A 22,517-nucleotide genomic window follows, 5' to 3' on the forward strand; every position below is an offset into this window, starting at 1 on the left:
GTTCACCAGAACTCCAAAAATCCTCCTGCTTTTATTTTGGAGTTTTTCGTGTTGTTTTTTTCTATGCCTGTCTCCTCTCTGCTGGGCTGGCTGCTCTCAGAGTCTCTGGTGTCTGGTCTCAGTCTATCTATGGTTGGAGTTTGAATCAGTAGAATGAGTTTCCGATAAGAGCAGCCACTGCAATTCTCCCGTCTCCTTCCTGGAGCTGACAGCCCCTCCTCCCCCGGGACTGAGCCTGGCAGGGAGGGGCGCGGGTCCCCTGGCCGCAAAAACTTACAGATTTCGCTGATCTCAGCAGTTCCACGTTTTCATGAGTGTTGTATGAAGTATGCCCAAAGACAGATTGCTCTGTGGTGTCCAGTCCACGCAGTTCCTGGCTTTTTACCTACTTTCCTGGAGGAGTAACTAAAACATACAGCTCACCAGTCTGCCATCTTGCCCCGCCTCCTCCTACTTTGGAATTTGAACCTCCCAAACTGGGAGACAGTACATTACTGTGGTTAAAGCCAACCATTCTATTGTGTTCGTTATAGCAGCACTGTCAAACTAACACACACCATATCGCTCCTTTGTGGTAATGAAGGGGAGTGTAGTATTCTTTCCTTCCCACTGTCGACAGAACTTGTTTGAACATGAAATTCTTTTCATAATTACTCGTTTCAAGCTTACATTTCTCTTTATGGAAAAGTTTTGGGCAGGCTGCTATTTCATCCCTTGTCTGTAAGTGTTCATTTTCTCAGGCTGGTGATGCACATATTTTTGCTTTCTGAACTGGCCTTTTTTGCATTGAACAATAAACAATTATGCTAATTTTCACCTGAGGTCATAGATCTGGCTTCATTGTACAACATCTCCTCTCACTAAAGATCTTAGCAGATAGAAGAAAATGTAAATAGAATTCCCAATATACACTCTTGGATGGGGAAGAGGTTTTAACAAAATTTGTTTTGTCACTTTTAGCAGATAACATTTTGATGTGTCACAAGCTGTACTGAAAGTAAATAACCTAGGTTATGAGCCAAAGCATACATTTTATGAAATTTGTGGTCATAAAATTGAGTTCAATGGAATAGCTACTGATGTTTATTTTCTTTACTTTTCCTTCTATTAAATTTTTTTTTATTAGAGTGTTTATAGGTTTACTTTCTTTCCATTATGCACGCAAGAGAGATAGAAGGCAACTCATTTCTTTCTTCCCCGTACTGTGGGCTCCTAGTTCCTTGGACCAGAACTCATGCACTATTTTTCCCACTCTTAAGGATTAAAAAGGTTTGGGGTTAGCTTGGGAACGCTGCCTTCATTTGTCACATTGTTTCTGTGGAAAATTCATTCCCAGTTTTAAACCACCAACCTATAAATTAACTTTGGGGAGCTGCCTGTTCACCAAAAAAGAAAGCTCATTTCTTTAGAGCTGATTAGCTAAGCAGAGCTCATTAGCTTAGCTTAGTTTGGCAAGTATGATCTCATTAGCTAATGTGACACCATAACATATACACTTTCAACCACCAGTGGCGAGAAGCCTGAGATGCAGCCAGGAAAGGCAACAGGCCTTGGGGACTGCAGCTGCCAACAGGCACCTTTAGACAAGCCTTGGCATGCCCAGACTAGTGCTGGGCACATGCGGGCCCATGAGAAATGTTCCAGAATGAATGAAGTACTGCCTACATTTCCTCAGTGTTTCAGTGTATTATTAATAGCAATTATGATTAAACAACAACAGCAACAAAGGCTAATATTTTGAGGGCCTACTAAATAAATGCTTTCAGGTATTATCAAATCTCACACAAACCAGAGAGATAGGTTCTACTGTTAGCCCACTTTACAGATGAGAAAGCAGATTAAGTTATATATCATTAGAGCTTGTTCTACAAAAAATAATAGTATTTGTTGAAAGTGGCAAAAATGGCTGTTTTATTAAAAAAAAAGTTTATGTCCCCCAATCTAGTTAGTAGGGACATTATTAAGTAATCTTTGTTTTTTTTTAAGACTTTCCATGCTGAGAGAAGCCTTAGTGGGTATTTGTAAGTTGCTTTATTGAGGGTGACCCACATTTCCCTCAAAAGGGCAGTCGTCTGAGCCTCAGTTTTCTCCTTTGAAAATTGGGATAATGATAATCCTCAACAGTCTCCTAACAGCAATTTGAGAAAACCTACATGGAACATTTAGCATTGTGCTTGTCTCATGCCAGACACAAAATGGAAGTGTTAGATTCCTAGTTAGATAGCTTTGTTTTTGTTTTTGTTTTAAAAAACTTTTTATTTTAGAGCACTTTTAGATTTACAGAAAAATTGTGAAGATAGTTATTAGGTCACTTTTGGCTCTTCCTAGTATGCTTTTTAGCCATTGATGTATTTTTGCATTAGGAGTTAGAGCATTAATGAATGAGTTCCTTATGTGTTACCAGCAGCTCAGAAAGAGATACATAAGTAAATTAGAAGCTGTGGGTGAAAAAACAAGTCTCCCAAATCAGTCTGTGCAGAACATTTTCATCTACGCCTGCAGAAGTGGTGGATTTCAACCTAGGTGTGCAGAGAGCAAAGGAGCTGAATTCCCTCTGTTTTAGTTATTTTTTCCTGCTCATTATATATATATTCTAAGTAGTGCAGGAATATTTTATGAATCCAGATGCTTGAAATAAGGAGAGAAACCCATCTGGGAATCTAGTGGAAAACATTCCCCAAGCAGATTCAGAGATTTTTTTTTTTTTTTAACTGTTCTTTACAGTGTGGAAATTTTGTTCAGAAAACCTAAGAGTCTAAATTGATGATGATGATGTAGAAAGTATGTTGTGTTGTTTATAATAACTAATAACACAATGCCTATTTGCATAGGGACTGAATTTTGAGCAATGATTTACTCAAATGTAAATGCTGTTTTATTGTGAGCAGTGCCACTTTACAAGTGAGGCTGTGGTTAAGTGCTCAGATTAATGAGTGATGTTAAAAAATAAGGCACTATAAAAGCAAATAAATTTTGTCATGGTTCTTTTAAAATTTGGTGTTACAGAGAGACATGTGCACTGCTACCTGGGGGTTAAGTCTTAGATGAATGCCTGTGGGGTTTAAATTGAGGATTCTAGATAATAATTACCCAGCCCCCCAGCTCCACTCCAGCCTCTCCAAACTTTTCCTTTTTGTTCCCCTCCTAACTGGGATAATGCTACCCTTGACGATGACTTGTTTGAGTTAAGCCTGTCCTTTTGAGGGCACCCTCTTTTAAATATTAATTCCTCATGGGAGAGTAGTGGATTAAGTTTGTTTCATTCAAGCTCCAGAGCGTGGACTGAATTATCACTGTCTCACCCAGGCCTGAGGGTCTGACCAGGAGACTGCTGTGGGGTACAGAGATTGGGATTGGGGATGGGGGACACTGAGAGATGCACAGGAGGGAGAAAGAAGGTCGAAGGGATTCTAAGGTCAAAGTGTGTGGGTCCTCAGGTACTGCTTTAAGGAGGATCATCGTCACGTGGAAGTTATGACGTTGGCAGATTAGGACATTGGATTAATATGCCATTGGTTGAATATCATTTCAGAGAAATTCAGCTTGAAGAGTTGGTTGGAATTTGGCTTGCTGAAATTACAGAAGGAATATTCCCAGCCTCAGAATGAATGTCTGTTTAAGCCAGGGCTTTCCAAGCCAAGTCCTGCTTTCTCCATCACTAACTTACACAGCACCTTGGTGTAAATCTGAGAAAGCTACTCCTTCCTCAAGATGATATACTTCCAGCTGTCAGGAAATTGTTATAGCAATATTTTTATTAAAGCAAGGCATTTCTCTCTGCTGGAAAATTGTCAAACATAAATGTACAGTCTGTGATGTCTTCTATGTAAATGGTGCCCAAACTGTGCCACTGGACGTGCAGCCCACTTCCTTTTATGAATTTAGGACACTGTGCTGCAGAGCTGCTCTCGTTCCTTATGAACCTCGCCACCCCAAACCACCTCCGCAAGGCCAGGCTGCCTCACAGCACCACCTCTGGGTCTGGGGGCGGTGGGGGGTGGGTGGGCTTTCCTTCCCCTTTTCCATGCCATTGGTGTGTGCAGATGGCAGCACAGAGGTGGTCTCTGAATGGGGTCCCCTCTACCCTACAGGATTGGATAGTCATTGGAGATAAGGCCCCAGCCATTTTTTATTCTTCCTAGGTTTGGCTGAACTGATTTCCCTTTACTGAAGCAAAATTTGGGTGGGGGTGGGGCGTGGGGACAAGAAAACTTGCAAGCAAACCCTAGACAGAAAACTAACTCTTACTGTTCTTCCTGTTAGGAAATTAAGTTTCTCGAAAAATTTTTTTTTTTTTTTTTACTTTATCCAGGTCAAGTCAGTTTTCCTCTGAGAAGGCACATTAGTTTGGCCATGTGATTATAATAAATAATTATAATGACTATGATGAAATTGGTGCACACGTATCTTCTTATTTGCCCATCCCTATGTTCCATATTTATTTCTGATTGATTAGGATGGTATGTGAACTTAGAACTAAATAAACTTTGGTTGGGTGGGTCACCTGGCTAAGTAAACTCACCGTTCTCAGAAATCAGATAATCAGGAAGCAGGTAGTGTTTATGAGCCCTAAATGCTCTTGTAGGTTCTATGACATTGCTAAGAAACAGGAAACTCTTTGCTCCCCCAAGAAATGAGAAAGGCCAAATATAAAAATAGGTTCAAGAAGGAATCAGGTATCTTGATGATGATAAACCTTTAAGAAGTCATTTTGTTGACAGGATATGATGCGTTGGGTATATCTCTGTTTCATACATCAGTTTTAGCTAGGATTAGGTTTTTCTGTAGAAAATAGAAAGCTGCTCAATAATAGTGGTTTAATCAAGATAAAAGTTTATTTTCCTCTCCATAAAATGTCAAATGTAGGCAATCCAGGCTGGCATGGTGGCTTTGTCCCACGAGGTCTTCAGAGACCCAGGTTCTTCCCGGCTCATTGTTTCCTTATTCCATAGGATATGACCCTTGTTCTTGTGGTCCAAGATGGCAGCTAGAGCTCCGGCTATCACGTCTGATTTCCAGGCAGCGGGATGGAAAAGAGAAGAAGAAAGGGCAAAGAGGAGCCTCCTTAAGAGCTACTACATGGAATCTATACTCATGTTCCATTTGCCAGATCTCAATGACCTGGTCCTAATAAGCCTTAGGGCTGCTGGAAAAGTTAGTCTTTGTTCTCAGCTTCCATGTGTCCAGCTATACCTTCTGTTACTATCAAAGAAGAGGCAAACAGACATTGAGGAACAACTAGCACTTTCTGCCTCTGTGTCCCAGAGAGAAGTGATTATGTGACCTCAACCCACCATCTGAGGCTCTGAGGCTAGATGGGCCCTCCATGGTGTTTTTGGCTCATCAGATATTTGGTTTTGGAAGCTCTGATTGGATCCTGCTTTCCAAAGGCTGAGGTAACTGCAGATGACAACACATGATGGCTCATGTAGTCAGACTTGCTCTCCCCTTGGCCCTACTCCTTGGTACAAGCATGTAGGTAGTATTTTCTTGGTTACCTTCCTTGCCCTGGCTGGTGAGGAGTTTAACTTGGGGCCTGATGGCTCCCTGGGGCACTTAGTAAATATGTTCCTCCATGGATGCTGCGGAGAGCCAGCCAGGAGTCAAGCACCAGAGTGTAGTGGGGAGGAACCTGCACAGCCTCTGTCCTCATGGGACCAAGTTCTTACTGGGAAGCTTACGTTTATTGGATGGAAGAGTGAATGGATTGCTCCCAAACTTTTCTTTCCTCTCTTTCTTGTTCTTCTTCACCTTCACTCTCACCCATGATGGTTTCGACAGGGTTCCTTGTTTTCTCCACGGGCATGATGAGAGCCCCCGTGGTGAGAGATTTGTTTTGCCCTACCTGGCAGCTGTTCTAGGAGGAGGAGGAACTCAGGTGGTGTGCCAGTTTGGATATATTATGTCCCCCAAAACACCATGTTCTTTGATGCAATCTTGTAGAGGCAGATGTATTAGTGTTGATTAGGTTGGAATCCTTTGATTGAGTGTTTCCATGGAGACGTGACTCAATCAACTGTGGGCAAGACCTTTGATTGGTTAATTTCCATGGAGGTGTTATCCCACCCATTCAGGTTGGCTCTTGATTGATTTACTGGAGTACTTAAAAAAGCTACACAGGCCCAGACGCTTGCTGCAGCTGAGACACACATTTTGAAGACGGCCAATGGAAGCTAACACTGAAATTTTGGAGAACGCCATTTTGAAATGAACCTGGGGTCAGCAGACACCAGCCACGTGCCTTTCCATCTAACAGAGGTTTTTCCGGATGCCAATGGCCTTTCTCCACAAGGTACCCAATTACTTTAGACACTTTATGGCCTTAAGACTGTAACTTTGTAACCAAATAAACTCGTTTTACAAAAGCCAATCCATTTCTGGTATTTTGCATAATGGGTAGTATTAGCAAACCGTAACAGGCGGGTAGTGGGGGGCAAGTGGGGCGGCATGACCGGTTGGTGCCTCTCAAACCATACTTTCTTGGTGGCTTCCATTTGAGACTAGGAGCCTGCCCACACCTAGTGGGCTTTGTTTATCATGATGGATCCTGCATGTCCCAAAGGTCAGCCAAGCTGCAATCAAAGAGTGTATTGTTCTTATTTTGTAATGATTTTCCATTGAAGCCTGGGAAGACAAATCAGGATGGAATGTGCTATGTCATTTTAGTGCTATTTGGGTATAGGGGATACTTGTATGGTAAAACTGGCTGGATTTGTTGCATGCCATTCTGTTAGAAAAAAATATTTCTGAGTAAGTACAAATGTTTTATAATGATTCGCAGACCTTTGAGCCAGAGATAATTTTGGAAAAAAACAACAGCTCATCACTCATCACAAACTCAATTATCAGGCACCTCAGAAAGAAAAGACAGCGAGCTAAAAGCTAGTGCAGTTTTGTAAGAAAGTCATGTCAGGCGAGCGCTGTTCCCTTGGAAGGCTATAGGATGTAGCCGATGAAGCAAGTGAGTGTTGTAATGTTACCTGCCTTTAGTAAGGTATTTAATTCAGTCTTTAACATCACAGTGATCCATTAGCTTGGAGGAAATGATCCAGGCCAGTGGCCCCTAAACTAGTTGATTAAAAAAAATGCCGTCTTCTGATTCCCTCCCTTAGACCTACTGAATCAGAATCCCGAGGCTGTAGCTGGGATGGATGGGGTAGTAATAAAGCTCAGGAAGTGTTATTGATTGTGAGCTTTCTATGAATGAAAAGTAGCCAATCTCATAAAGGTCACATACAGTATGATGCCATATATATAACATGCCTACCCCGATAATATTGTAGAAAGGGAGAACTGACAGGTGGTTGCCAGGTGAGGGAAGGGGTGGGGGTATGTGGCTATAAAGGGGCAGCACAAGGGAGTTCCTTTGTGTCGACAGGACAGTTCTGAATCTGGATTATAATGATGGTTATGTGAATCTATACATGTGATAAAATTTCATAAAATTATACACAAAGATATATCTGAGAAAGGAGTGTATGCAAAAAATGGTGCAATTTGAGTATGCATGTAGTCTAGTTAATTGTACTGTGCCAATCAATTTCCTACAGTTACGTAAGATATCCCTATTGGGGGAAGTTGGTGATGAGTACTTTCTTGTATAGGAGATAAGATCTGTAAAGAAAAAGGTTAAGATTAAGGAAAATGAGAAAAAGAAGGAAGGGAGAAATTAAAAGGTGGCGTACTCTCAGTACTATTTTTGTAACCTCTTGGGAGTCTACAATTATTTCAAAATTAAAAGTTAAGAAAAGCTTTCCAGATGCTTGAGATGTGCCATCCATTGCTTTGTAACATGCTGTCCTTGGATAAGTATGCAATTGGGTACGTATCAGTGAGTTGTGTGAAACTGGGGAGGGGACTAGGATTTGGATCTGAAGTTCCTTGCATTTTTATCAATGGCTGGGTAATGGAAGACAGTTTGCAGTGGGAATTGAGTTTGGAGTGGTAGGTGCCGTCAATATTCAGATGATGATAATACAACTAGAGTGACTTGGGTGAACTGGGGAATGAAGAGTGTAAGAACAAAAGCATGACAGATTCCCTTGGAGTGGGAAAGGATCCAAACAGGTACATAGCAGATTAGAATCAGAGCAAAATAGCCTGTCAAATTTTGGACATGACATTCTGGGAATAAGTTTAAAAGAGAGCACCATTAAGCATAGAGGGTTGGAAAATAAGATTTATGAAAAAAAAAGTTATGGAAATTAGTTTTTTGTTTTTTGTGGGTTTTTTTGGTCTCAGTATTTCTAGATATAACAGATTTCAAATATGTGAGTTTTAGACAATGGGGTTCGCTTTTTGAGATCTTCGCTAAAGTGAAAGGAGGTTAGCTTACATAACAGAAGGACAGATTGAAATGAGACTTCAGGAATCAAGCCTTGGAACTGAGGGAGAAAGTGAACAAGGGGAGGGAGTATAACCCTCTGTTTAGGATTGTTACATGCTTTTAAAACAGTGCCTGGCCCAGGGTAGAGAGCCTCCTTAACCATGTGTAGAAGCAACGAGGGGAACCAGACAATTGTGGTTTTCTTTGTCTATCAGATCCAGACTTCATCTTGACAACACCAGACATCTGGGGACAATTCTCTGAAATATGGGGGTCAGGATTATGAGATGCCACCAATTTATATGTATGCACATCTGATGAACACTTTCTTTTCTCATTTCATCATTTGGTATCTTATGGGGCAGATGCGGTTTCTCTTGATTCTATTTTAGCAGTGCTAAGTCGTGTGGTGTCACTGCCTTAGACAATTTGCCTCTGGAAGGGGAATTTCTTATTTCATAGTTTTAAAATTACCTGAAATGGCAGGTAATGTTCTTTCAGAATTACGTTTTTTTTTTTCCCTTCCTTTTTTAGGTATCTCTCTTTTAAAGCATTGAAATCAGAAGGCAGGCAAAAACTTCTCACATTCAGATACTTAGTGGGAAGGTTGTGTGGGTGCTGGAAAGCTTTCTACACTGCATTTTCTAAAATGTCTTTTTCCGTCTAAAGTTATTTCTCCATGGAACCTCAAAACGCTAATCTACCCACAAATTATTTTTCTCTTTCTTTGGAAATTTTGTGTCTGCACCTAGGGTTCCGTTGGCAGTGGTTTTCCATGGACACTCACTAAGGGTTCTGTGTTTTCTGTCTTCATAAATGCCACTATATTCCTCCCTCTCCAGAAAGGATAAGGAAGTCAAGATAGTGACTTGATAGCATGGGACAACTCCACAAAAGATTACCCAATGCATTTCTTTCAAAACTTATTGACTATTAATAGGAATTAACACATCACTCCCTTTGCGGTGTGACAAATGGATTGGGTTTCACTGTGACATATTGTCAGTTCCTTGGGACATGCCCAAACTCAGTAACTGCCCTAAGTGTTTTATGTTGATTCATGTGGCACTAAGTAAAGGCCAAGAGATCTTGGATGTTTGTATTCCAGGTTCCTCCAAAAATGGTATATTAATTGATTCATTCTTAAATTCATTCTGCAAATATGCCTTCAGTATTGCTGTGCTAGGCATTGAAAATTAATAGACAAACAAAACAGACAAGGTCCTTATATTCATGGGCTCCTAGTTTGAGCTTTCTGCACTGCATTTTCTAAAATGTCTTTTTCTGTCTAAAGTTATTTCTCCATGGAACCTCAAAACTCTAATCTACCCACAAAGTTTGATGTTAGGTCTGGTCCGCAGGGAAGCAGATGCAGGGAGGTTAAACGTGCAAGGGTTTTATCAGGGGAAATGCCTGTATGAGAGAAAATGGGAGGGAGCTGGGTCAGCCAAGAGAGCCTTTAGACCCCATGCAAATCTGACCCCAAGTGAAGGAGAGAGCGTGGGAAAGGATTGTGTAGCAGCATCCTGTGCAGTCTAAGGAAGGTTCTATAAAGTGTTCTTGAATCAAAATCAAAAGGTCTGGCTTTGTGTCCTCACCACCCTCTGTCATGGTTTGAGAGCAGCCCATAGGATGCAAATGTGTACCATTTTGGATTTCAAAGCACTGCAGGTGGGCTCTGGGTCCATCCTGCTTCCTGTTATTGGAGCTGTGAGAAGTGTATTCTCACACCTGCCCTTGGAATGGGGGTGGGCAAAGATATTAATAAAAAAGCTAACATAAAAAATGTAAAAAAAAAAAAAATTACTCTAAAAGCCAAGTATCCAGTTTTAGGAAAGGGGAGTAATTTCCCCAGCCTGAGAGTGGTAGGTTAGGGAAGGCTTCCCTGTGAGAGCTGAGGTCTGAAGAATAAGGAGTCCCTAACTAGGGAATGTTGAAGAGGACATTTCCAGGCAGAGCTTTCCTCTGTGGCACTTTTGAGGAGCTAAAAGAAGGCAGGACCATGGAGTCCTTTCCATTTTTAAGCTAAGGATCATGGGAAGGTGTTGGGTGGAGGACTAGGCTCACTAGCTGACGTGTGCTTTGCAATGGCAACTCACGCTTAAGTGTGGGGAGCAGATTGGAGGAGACAGGAGTTGATGGGGGTGAGCATGAGGAGGCGAAGGAAATCCAGGTGGGATATGGACCAGGTGTGGCGAAGGAGATGGAGAGGGGTGGAGAGATTTTGAGACATCTTGGAGATATATGACTTTACCTAGATTGGATATTGATTGAATAATTGTCGTTAGGTTGGTGTGCCAGTTTGGAGGTATTATATCCCCCCAAACACCATGTTCTTTGATGCGGTCTTGTAGGGGCATACTTATTAGTGTTGATTAGGTTAGAATCCTTTGATTGAGTGTTTCCATGGAGATGCTATTCAGTCAACTGTGGGTGAGGCCTTTGATTGGTGGGACTTAATTGAATTACTGGACTCCTGTAAAAGTGTTCACAGGCAGAAAGAGGAGCTGCAGCCTACAGAGGAACGTCCTGGGAGAAAGCCATTTTGAAACCAGAATTTTGGAGCAGATGTCAGCCACTTGCCTCCCCAGCTAACAGAGGTTTTCCGGACACCATTGGCCATCCTCCAATGAAGGTACCCTTTGTTGATGCCTTACCTTGGAAACTTTATGGCCTTAAGACTGTAACTGTGTAACCAAATAAACGCCCTTTTAGAAAAGCCAATCCATTTCTGGTGTTTTGCAGTCTGGCAGCATTAGCAAACTGAACAGTTGGATATAGGAATAGGGGTGAAAGAGAGGAAGGGATCACTGATGATTCCCAGGATCCTGGCTTGCAGGATTGAATGGATGGTGGTGGCATGCAGAGACAGAGAAAGAGAGATAGACAGACAGATGAGAGAGATGAGACTGGGAGAGAAAGAACAGCGAGAGAAGATCTAGTTTGGGGAGGAATATCATGAATTTAGATTTGGCTTGTTGAGTTTGAGATGCTTTTGAGACATTTAAGTGGAGGTGCCCAGTAGACAGTTGGATACTCAGAGATACCAGAGCTGGAGAGCTTGTGAGTTACCTGTGTATTAGGGGAAGTGATTGCATCTAAGGACAAAGTTTAGGGGAGAGGCCACCTGGGACGTGTGGAGGTTGGACCAAGGAGGATGTCAGGCATACTGAGAAGTGGCGAGAGGACGGAGAAGGAGGAACAGTCGGGACACGGAACAAGGAGGGAAAGTGTTTCAAGAAGGTGATCAACAGAATCGACACTGAGGCTAAAAATGACTGTGGGATTTGGTGACATGGAGGTCCTTGTTGACCAGGATGAGAGCTGTTTTGATGGAATGATAAGGTGGACGCCAGATTGGAGTGGACTTAATGGGAGGCAGGAAGAAACAAACCCTCTCAAAGGTTGCCTATGAAGGCCAGCAGCTGGAAGGGGATTTGAGGTTGAGAAACTCTTTTTTAGTGGTAGAGACTTATGTGAATTTATAAGTGTCCAGTTGATTCTAAGAAAAAGAGAAGGTTTATTTGATAGTGTGGGGCTCTGGAGGAGATGGGTGTGTGTGTGGTGGGGATTGGGTTTGGAGGGCTGGATCCTTAGCTTAGATGGACAGATTGGGCTTGGGAAGAGGGAAAACTTGACTTTGTGACACTGAATATGAAACTCCTAGTTGTATCTCACAGTGGGCGAAAGGTTCTGGAGATGCACCTCCTCTATCCTCTCTGACACGGTGAATTTATGTTGGTTGTTAGCCCTGGATGAAAACATTTCATATTTAGCCCCTTAGAGCCTCACTGCCTATGAGGAAATGGTCCTGTGCTTTTGGGGAGCTTCTGAACATAAAAGTCATTGTCTGATGCATTTAACATTGGTGATGACTGATGAGACCAAATTAAATCCTAGAGCTACATCAGCTGAAATACTAGTAGTGTTTTCCAAGGAGAGGGGCTAAGAAAGAGAATGAGATAAAAGGCAATTTGGTCAATCTTTGGTCAATCTTGTCAGATGATTGCTCAGAGCAGAGATCAGAGGTGCTGAGGAAGAAGGGTCTGTTTTTCACATAATTCCTCGCCTGCCTGTGAGTGCAGGGTCCACAGGTGGTCACTGCTGGGCTTTAAATGGATTAAGGTGGAGGTTGAATTATTTCATACCTGCTGGAGCCTTTGTTGTCAGTTCTCTGCAGGGACAGAGTGGAGCCAGGTGCCATCATGGCACCTTAGCAAGGCACCTTCTTGAGAAAGCTGAGTCATGTTCTTTTGTTTACTTGTACTGACTTGATTGCATGAGTGAAAAGTCACCACTGGGGATAGAAGCTTCCAACGACCTTGATCAGCCCCTCCATCTCCAAGAACTGAAGATCCAGGCTCCTTAACACCATCAGAGAACGTTGAGCTCTGCATTGTGCCCGCCTTTCAAAAGTGAGACAGAAGGTCTAGATATTATTTGATGAGTTGGGATGGCATGTACTGGCCGTGGAACATTTAACATTTGGCTTGTGTCTTTAAGAAAAATCTCAAAAGTCCCTTTAGATACTGGGTCATTGCAAACCAGAGTAGGTTAATGGAAAGAATGCTGGGTTCTAGTCTTAGTGGCCAACTCACTTTTCCTCCCTAGACTTTGCTTTCTTCATCCATAAGATACACACAATGGTCTCTAAGCTCTCCTCCTGCCCCGATGATCTGAGCATCTATAAAACTAGGCTGCCTGGCATCCTTGATAATTGGAAAAAATTCTTCATGGTGCCATTCATGTCCTCCAACCTTGAAAATAAAACCCAAACAAAATTTCTGAATTGGTTCACGCCATGCTGGGAGAGGTAGAGAAGTTTGAGGGAAGTGTTGGGCTGTCGTTTGAGGTTACCAGGAGGACAATAAATGTCTGTAATATGGTGATTGTTCTGGTTTGCTAAAGCCACCAGAATGCAAAATACCAGAAAAAGGATTAGTTTTTATAAAGATTTATTAGGTTACAAATTTATAGCTCTAAGGTCATAAAAGTGGCCAAACTAAGGCATCAACAAGAGGATACCTTCACTGAAGAAAGGCCGATGGTGTCTGGAACACCTCTGTCAGCTGGGAAGGCTTGTGGCTGTTGTCTGCTGGTCCTTTGCTCCCGGGTTGCATTGCTTTCAGCTTCTGATTCCAGTGGCTTTCTCCTTAAGCATCTGTGGGGTTTCACTTGGCTTCTCCGGGGCAAACTCTGGGCTTCATCTCTTAGCTTAGCATCTCCAAACGTGTGGGTCTGTGTCAGCTCTGAGCTCTCTTAAGGACTCCAGTAAACTAATCAAGACTTACCCTGAAAGGGTGGGGTCACATCTCAGTGGAAACATCCTAATCAAAAGTTCCCACCCAACAATAGGTCTGCTCCCACAAGATTGGATTAAAAGAATGTGAGTTTAGTAGGTTACATAATAGATTCAAACCAGTACAGTGATTGTCTCAGGTGGGTTGAGATTTTTGTCCAGGGGAGAGACCTGTGGGCTGCATGTGTGCAGAATAATTCTATTCAAGCCACCAATGGACACACAGCACCCTTTTCATAGTCTCTGTGATGTCCATGAATATGCAACATCCATACTATACAGTTGTAGTTTTTTTTTTTTTTTTCCTGAACTCAACTGAATTCTGACAGCCTTATGAAAGTCTTTCGTAACTTCTTTCTATTTTTAATGTCCTATTTGGGGAGACTCAATTCTGTATCCTCTAGTCCAGGTTTGTAGCTTTCTTTGCAAATCTCTTCACTGCCTGATTGCATTTTGAATTCTTTTCATTTGTCCTGCTTTTCCTAGCCACAGGTTTTCCAGATATTTTAATAACATTTGATTGGATTCCCATATCTCTTATACCTTTGTTTGGCTTTGTAATTACAGCTCTAAAGTTCCGCTTATGAGGATTCAAGGACTTATGGTCCATACTTCCTAGAGAAGATGATGTGTCGACGTAGGAGAGAGGGGTCGATGCTGGGTTGGCACCACTTAACCATCAAGAGAACTGTAAATGATAGTATTCATGACTCTTCCAGATTTTCAATCAATACCTCATCAATAAATCAACGAATTGCTGCTTTTTTTTTAAGTTCCTTTTATGTTCAGAGCTGTGCAAGACTCTCAATAGCTATTAAGTAGTATTAGTAGCTAATATTGTCCCAACAATTAATTGATACCGTCTTTGTCGCCAAAGATAAAGTTATCAATGTTTGCAAGATACAGAAAAGTATTTTCTTTAAAATCGCCACTCAGATAAGTTGATTGAGTCAGGAAGCACAGGGGAGTGTTACTTAAAGAATGAACAGAATCATCCAACATGCTTACTGAATAAAAAAAGAACAGTAATTGGGTAATATTAGGGCTTTATAGAACGGGTAGAATTGTTTCATGAGATAAAAGCTTATCAGAAAAGAGCTTGTCAGAAATAAGATATTTATCCAGATTTTTTTTTTCTACCTTGAAATGCTTTAGACAGTTGAATTGAAAGTTGGTGGCAAAAAGACTCTGAGGGAGGTATCATTTTCTAACCTGAAAACACACCCAAGACTCATTCATATTTGTTCACTTAATGATTCTGATTTCATGGGAGGCTGGGCTCTGTGCTCGGACCCAATAGCCGAAGAAGACCACGGTCCTGGTCCTTGGGGAGCTTGCGGTCTATGATTCATGAAGCTGTGGGTACAGGGTCTGACATTACAGACTCTGCCAAAGCAGATGACATTGTGGTTTGGAAAAAAAAAGTGCATTTTGCTGTTTCTTTCACTCTTTCCAATTTCTCTTCCCCTCTTTAACATTCAAAGCAGTATTTTTTCCTTGGAAGATTGTTTTTTTTCCTTTGAAAACATTTGGTTGCAGACTTTCACTTTTTCCAAACTGTTTATTTTTCTTGGATCACTCAAAGTGTATTGCAAGGAGTCAGGTCAGTGCTTGGTACAGTAAACCTATATAAAGTGTTAAAGTAGGTCACATTTGAAATATCAAGTACAGCTCTTCCTGCCTTTTTTTTTTTTTTTCAGTTATGGGAGTAATTGATCCAGAAGGATCCAAGTGGATGTTTAAGGATTATTATTTCTATTTTCAAAGATCCTATGTTAAATAATTCCACTTAAATGGGATTTGGGACATAGCATGATGGGAAAGGGAAAGGGTTTTGGGGTAAGGGAGCTTTGCAGATTTCAGATGAGCTGTCTTCAAGGTCTGTGCACAATTCTTTGATTAATGCTAGAAAAACAGTTTTTCTCTGTCAGAATTTTGGCTATCAAACTAAGAAAGAAAAAAAAACAAACCCCGTTCTGAGCCAAATGCAAAATGAGATGCAGTGGTCGAGTGAAAGCTCTCCAGGGAAATGGGATCTCTTAAGCAGTTACTTTTTTTCCCTTTCTGCGGAGTTCTCCAAAGCCCACAGACATGACACTGCTTCAGAGGGCTGGTATTAGAACCATATATATATGGACGCACTTGTAAGAGAAAATATATTATGCAGAATTTAGAATCAGTGGGGAGTAATACATTTACCTTACCTGATTTATAGAGCCAGGAACATTTGTTTAGGGAATTTGCAGACTGAACTACATGTTTCCATGATGGTATCACTTGGTAAAGGGTGTATTTGAGTCCAACTGTATTTCATTATTTCCTTTACCACCACTTCCACTATCTGGACTGGCTGTATGTAAGATACACTCACCTCGATTTTACACATGAGGCCGTTAAGGCTTAACCTAAGCAGCTTGTCCAAAGTTACCTGGGCTTGTAAGGGATGGAATCAGGATTACTTTGCAGATTTATCTGTCTCCAAAATGCCGACATGGGCCCAGTTTCCAGGGATAGCACAGGGAGCAAGACACATCCCTGCCCTCTAGCGAGCAGCTCACAGCTTGGGGGCAGGGGAGGGAGAGAGGGATGCAGACAAATAGCAGTTGCAACACCGGAAAGAGTTATAATAGGGGAGGGGTCAATGGGGAGAGGCTCCTGGGAGGAGGTGAAGCCAAGGGAAGGCAGGGAGAAAACTCTGGGGATGGTGGGTGTGGAGTCAAAGGATTCATGGAGATGAGAGCAGGTCTCATGCTCGCAGAGGCTGATGGGAAAGTCTCAGCTGGGAAGTCCATCAGGGCGTGTCTGGGATGCTATCATACATTGGGACAGGTAAAATGTCAGACTACTGTGCTTTTTACTAACTACATGGGAGCATTGATTCAAAATTGTAATCTGCACTGATACTTAGAAGTGTCCCACATGCAAGTAGGGCTCCAAAAGCAAATCTGGAAAAACCAAGTAAAATGTAGATTTTTCCTAAAGTTGTTCTTAAAATATTATAGACAATTCTCATTTCATGAAGGGTAACAGTGGTGTGGATCATTGGGAAAATTATGTTTGGCTTTCAGAGTCCATATGTGTGTATCTGGACTGTTTCTGAAAGTTTTATTTTGCTTACGCTGTATTAAAATCAGTTTATATTTCTCTAATTCATACAGACTGCAGGTAGCTAAAAAGATGATAAAATTACAGAGGACAGTTGGTAAAAGGGTAAAAAAAAGTAACATTTTTCTGTGATGAACCTTGGGATATATAGGTAATCAAGTCTGATTTGAATGAATTTCTAAGCAGAAATTTTCTTATACGTATTTTAGACATTTGAACTTCTGTGAATAGTCTAATTGACTCCTTTAAGCATTTTGAAAGTGCTTTTAATCTTGATTTAAGAAAAGATAAAAGTGGTGAAAAATTCAAACAGTCCAGAGGCTATGAAATGAAAACTAGTTCACCTCCTCTTTGCTCTTCATCCCCAAGTCATAGCCACTGTTAGCAGTTTTATGGCGTCCTTCCAGAAATGTATATGTGTGTGAGTATATGCACATATGAATATATAAAAGCATAACATCATATCATATATACCGTTCTGTATCTTGGTTTTTGTCAACTAATCATATGTCAGGATACCTTTCCCTATCAGCGCACATCTTTTTGGTGGCTGCATAGCATTCCATAGTATGGATGTTCCATAATTTACTGAGCACTATGGACTTTTAGGTTCCCAGTTTTTAGCTATTCTTAAAGAAGCTGCAGTGAACATTCTTGGGCACAGGTTTTGGCAACTATATGTGACTTTATCTGTAGGATTGCATCAGATTTTTCAGCTGCAAGCCACAGAAAATGATGACTTGCATTGACTTACATGATACAGAAATTTATTATCCCAACAAGAAGCAGCCCCAGGTCAGGCAGCCTCCAGGATGTGTTGACCCATCAGCTAGATGTCTTTAAGGGCCCAGGCTCCTTCCTTCTCTCCATTCCCTCTCCACGTGGTCCCAGAATAGTGTACATATTCCAGGGGACATATCCAGACCCAACGACATCCTGGGCAAGAGTGAGGCCGTCGCTTCTGGCATCTCCTTCCCAGGTACAAGGAAATCTTTCCAAAAGCTCCTGCAGTCTGACTCATTATCCATTCTTAAACCAGCCACTGACCAGGGGCGGAATGCATGTGGAGGTTGGCTCTCATGCTCGCTAGAAGGAAAAATTCCCACAAGTGGGATTACTGGGTCTGCAATTTTAAATCTAAATTTTAAAATTTGCAGTATATTCCCACATTGCCTTATGAAGATGTAGGCACCAATTTATACTTCAGGCATAAATAAGGGTTTAGTTGTTCAGAAAGTGATTTACAGAGCTCAGTGTACCGAACTTTGCTTTTTGGAGGATTTCTATGAAAACACAACATCTTTTATTGACGTGTTTTCATCAGATGTCTCTTATCTTTTGTTGTAACTAAAAAGGATGACCATGGCAGTGGGGAAATGACAGGTTTAAAAAAATATTTAGGTCTGGAAACATGGATGGACAAGACTTTGTTTATATTTTGAGGACAGAAAGAAGCCTTTAAATTATTAAAGGCTTCATGACTCTGAGTGTGCCTTTTTACTACACAATGAAAATCAGACAATGACTTCTTACTCTCCACGTTCCACCCCCCATCTCCCAGCAAATAAACAGTTAGGATTACATGAACATTTTAGTGAGTGCATGTGCTGCCAAAGTTTCTCTTCAGAGATATCTCTTTCCAAATAATTTGCCAGGTGTATCCTTCCTTGTCAGCCAGAACCCCAAATGTATGGGCCAAGATAATGGTTATGTAAATAGAATCACTAAACTGAATAGAGAGTTTCGGGAGGAACTTTAGTCATTAGATTATTATATTGGACTATGGAAGAATTTGAGTAATTGAATTATCAAAGATTAGAATGCCACAAGTAGTGTGGTCCTGGTGATAAATTTGCAGGCAGTCATGGGCTTGGAGGGCATTTTATGGAACAGCAGGTTTGGGACAGGGGAGGGGAATTCAAGTGCTTCTCTGCTATAGTTGTGGGTTTCCCACGTGGGTGAAAATAAGGAGCTCTCCTTTTCTGGCATCTTCCTCCTCCGGTTACCCTTCTAATCTTCGGCCTGATATTGGCGTGTAGCACTGAACGTAGCTGTGAGTGATTTTCAGGTCTCTAGCACTGCAAGAAAATTCTGATCATAGGAAACCAAAATAGAAGATCTAATAAGAGGAGAGAGGTTTGTCATGGCTCAAGGGCTGGGGCATGGTGAGGTCTGAGCTTTCATCACTGACATAGTTGGTTGGCCTCCGTCAGCTTTAGGCACAGCCGGTAATGAATTCCCTTTCTGCAATCTTTAGAAGTGGCTTGCTCTACAAGTATAGATTAGAACTTGGGCACTTTTAGGTTGAGTAGGGATGAATGACTTCAAGGGGGAGCCAACACCAAGGATGAGGTGGGAGTGGTTGCTTGAGTGGACATTGGAGCTCCAGGTCACTACCAAGGGCTGCGTTGGTTGCCTGTCCAATAACCAATCCCCTCTTTTTCCTTGGTAGCAGGGCGCCATACTGCTGGCCTGATCCCCAGCTCAGAGGTGGGCCTGAGGTCCAGGGGATAACCCCACCTCAGGTTAAGCAAGAGTGAGGTGGGTTTTCTGATGCTTTGCAGCAGAAAATATCATGACTGATTGTTATGGGTTGGATTGGGCACCCCCCAAAAGATATGTTCAAGTTCTAACACCTAGTGCCTGTGGGTGTGACCTTATTTGGAAAAAGGGCTCTTGCCCGTGCTGGGTTAGGGTGGGTCCTAATCCAATATGACTGATGTGCTTATAAAAGGAGGAGAAGGGCCACAGGGACCGACAGAGGGAAGAAGGCCCTGTGAAGATGGAGGTGGGAATGGAGTGAGGTTGCCATAAGCCAAGGAACATCTGGGGCCACCAGAAGCTGAAAGAGGCAAGGAACGTATTCTTTTCTAGAAACGTCAGAGGGAATATGGCCCCGAAGACACCTTGATTTCAGATTTTAGCCTCCAGATGGTGAGACAATAACTTTCTGTTGTTTTAAGTTGTCCAATTTGTGGTACTTTGTTATAGCTGCCCAGGAAACCAATACACTGTTATAATGCCCCCGCCCCCCTTAGGGTAAAGCATATCACTTTATTTTCTTCTTTATCAATTCCTCAGTGTTATTAGAAAAGGGCATTATCCATAGAGGTGGGTGCTATTTTTATTGCTGCCATTATTGCAGAGTCCAGAATAGAAATAAAAAAGACATTAGACCAAGAACTTGAAGTCGGAAATTGTTCCAGAAACCAAGACACAAGCCAACTGCCTGCTCCACAAACTGTAAATTCTATGAATATTCTGTGCTTTGAGAGCCTTCATGGAAAATTATAAAGAGTCATAATAAGTAACATTTGGTGTGTTTCATGTAACTACCTCATCTGACAACTCATTAATTCATTGAAACCCTTCTAGCTTTCCTGAGCCTCAAAGCAACCCTCTGGGGCAGTGATTGATCCCCGGTTCACAGATGGACACTGACCGGCGTGTGCAGTAACTTGACGCTGCTTCTTCTGGTGCCCCAGTGCAGACCCCCTTTCCAGTGGGGCTGCTCTAGTTTTTCTGGGGCTGACATAACGAAGTACCACACACTGGGTGGCTTGAAACAACAGTCTCACAGTCTTGAGGCTGGGAGTCTAGAATCAAGGCGTCAGCAGGTCCATGCTCCCTCCGAAGGCACTAGGGCAAGATCCTTTCTTGCCTCTTCTGGCTTTCTGGTGTTTGCGACAACCCTCGGCATTCCTTGGCTTGTGGCTGCCACCACGCTGCCTCCTCTGTCGTCATGTGGACACCTCCATTCGTGTGTCTCCTGTCCCCTTCTTATAAAGACCACCTGTCAGTGGATTAGGGCTCAGTCTGGCTTCATCTTAACTAATCACCTCTTCAAAGACCCTGTTTTCTTTTTTTTTTTTTTTTTAATCTTCATTTTATTGAGATATATTCGTATACCACGCAGTCATACAAAACAAATCGTACTTTCGATTGTTCACAGTACCATTACATAGTTGTACATTCATCACCCAAATCAATCCCTGACACCTTCATTAGCACACACACAAGAATAACAAGAATAATAATTAGAGTGAAAAAGAGCAATTGAAGTAAAAAAGAACACTGGGTACCTTTGTCTGTTTGTTTCCTTCCCTATTTTTCTACTCATCCATCCATAAACTAGACAAAGTGGAGTGTGGTCCTTATGGCTTTCCCAATCCCCTTGTCACCCCTCATAAGCTACATTTTTATACAACTGTCTTCGAGATTCATGGGTCTGGTGTTGTAGTTGATAGTTTAGGTATCCACCACCAGCTACCCCAATTCTTTAGAACCTAAAAAGGGTTGTCTAAAGTGTGCGTAAGAGTGCCCACCAGAGTGACCTCTCGGCTCCTTTTGGATTCTCTCTGCCACTGAAGCTTATTTCATTTCCTTTCACATCCCCCTTTTGGTCAAGAAGATGTTCTCCGTCCCACAATGCCGGGTCTACATTCCTCCCCGGGAGTCATATTCCATGTTGCCAGGGAGATTCACTCCCCTGGGTGTCTGATCCCACGTAGGGGGGAGGGAGACCCTGTTTTCAAATAAAGTCACATTCATGGGACTGAGACATAGGACTAGAACATAATCTTTTGGAGAGGTTGCATTCAATCCATAATGGGGCGGTACTGCAGCCTTGTACAGAGAATGCTTTCCACACATCTCAAGCTGGTCCTCCTGTTGCAATCAGTGTAGCTTTATTAAATTACAGGAATAACAGTAGCATAGGAGGGTGGGTTGAGGGTGGAATGTCAGAGAATTTTCCTTGTTGTTAAAATAAATGTGGACATCAGTGTTCTTATCAGAGAAGCTGTGTAAACTTTCTATTTTGTCCTCTGCCAGATATTTCCCATACCTGGACAATGAATGCTCCAGAGATTTTTTTTTTTGCTTCTGTTTTTGTTTTTTAACTCCATCTCCATTTTGGGCTTCTGCACCTCCATCCTGCCCATCCCAGATTTAAATGAACAGAATGGAGCCAGTGGGCTGTAGCAGAGCTAACCTTCACTTAGCCTCTGGCATAGCGTTACCCAGGAAAGCGATTAGCTTTGATTATATGGTGAGAAGCTGTTGGATGGGAGGTAACTAGTCTTGATAGAACCCAAGTGAATTTACCCTTCTCATGGTTCATTATTATTTGGGCATACTCTGCACTCCATTTTCATTTCATGATTTTTAAAGATGTCTGAGGTTTTAAAGATATTTTTACCTTCTGTTATCTGGATGGGCAGGGTAAACGCTCTTGATAAAAACCAGGAGGAGGAAAAGGTAGAAATGGAATATGTAAAGCATTTGCATAGATCTTTTCTGTGGTTTGGTGTTTTATTTTGCATTTTGCCCGTTTCTGTGCAAGGTAAAATGAGCTCTTCCCACAAAACAGCTCTCCTGATGGCCTTTCCTATGCAAGAGCACAAATTTGTTCAGAGATAGGAAAAGACAGCTTAAACCAGGACACTTTACTTCCCCTCTTTTAAAAACGGCAGTTAATTTACTCTTTCTTAGGCCCTGTACTTTGGCGTTGATAAGGAAAGTGTTTTCCAAGGCTAAACAACTAGACTGTGAGATTAATGTGTTTGTCGGAGACACATACCTTCCCTGAAGGCAGCTGGTACTTGAGTGGGTAAAATTCATTGCGGTTGACATTCTTTCGCTTAATAAGGTCTGAAATGGCGTCGACCTTGAGTTCTACTGATTTTTCCTGCAACTTTGGGTCTTAGTGTTTCCACCTCCAAAGTGGGTTAAATGAGACTGCACAGACAGGAATGGTTAATAAGGGAGGAACTGACCCAGATATTA

The 22,517-nt window shown here is 41.9% G+C and overlaps 1 protein-coding gene across 2 annotated transcripts in view; it reads left to right on the plus strand.

Moving 5' to 3' along the window:
- Positions 1–22,517, plus strand: part of ZDHHC14 (zinc finger DHHC-type palmitoyltransferase 14) — a 328,904-nt gene that overhangs the window by 27,804 nt on the left and 278,583 nt on the right. The gene's annotated exons all lie outside the window — the stretch shown is intronic.

Source organism: Choloepus didactylus, chromosome 2, assembly GCF_015220235.1.
Source record: "Choloepus didactylus isolate mChoDid1 chromosome 2, mChoDid1.pri, whole genome shotgun sequence".
Classification (NCBI taxonomy): Eukaryota; Metazoa; Chordata; class Mammalia; order Pilosa; family Megalonychidae; genus Choloepus; species Choloepus didactylus.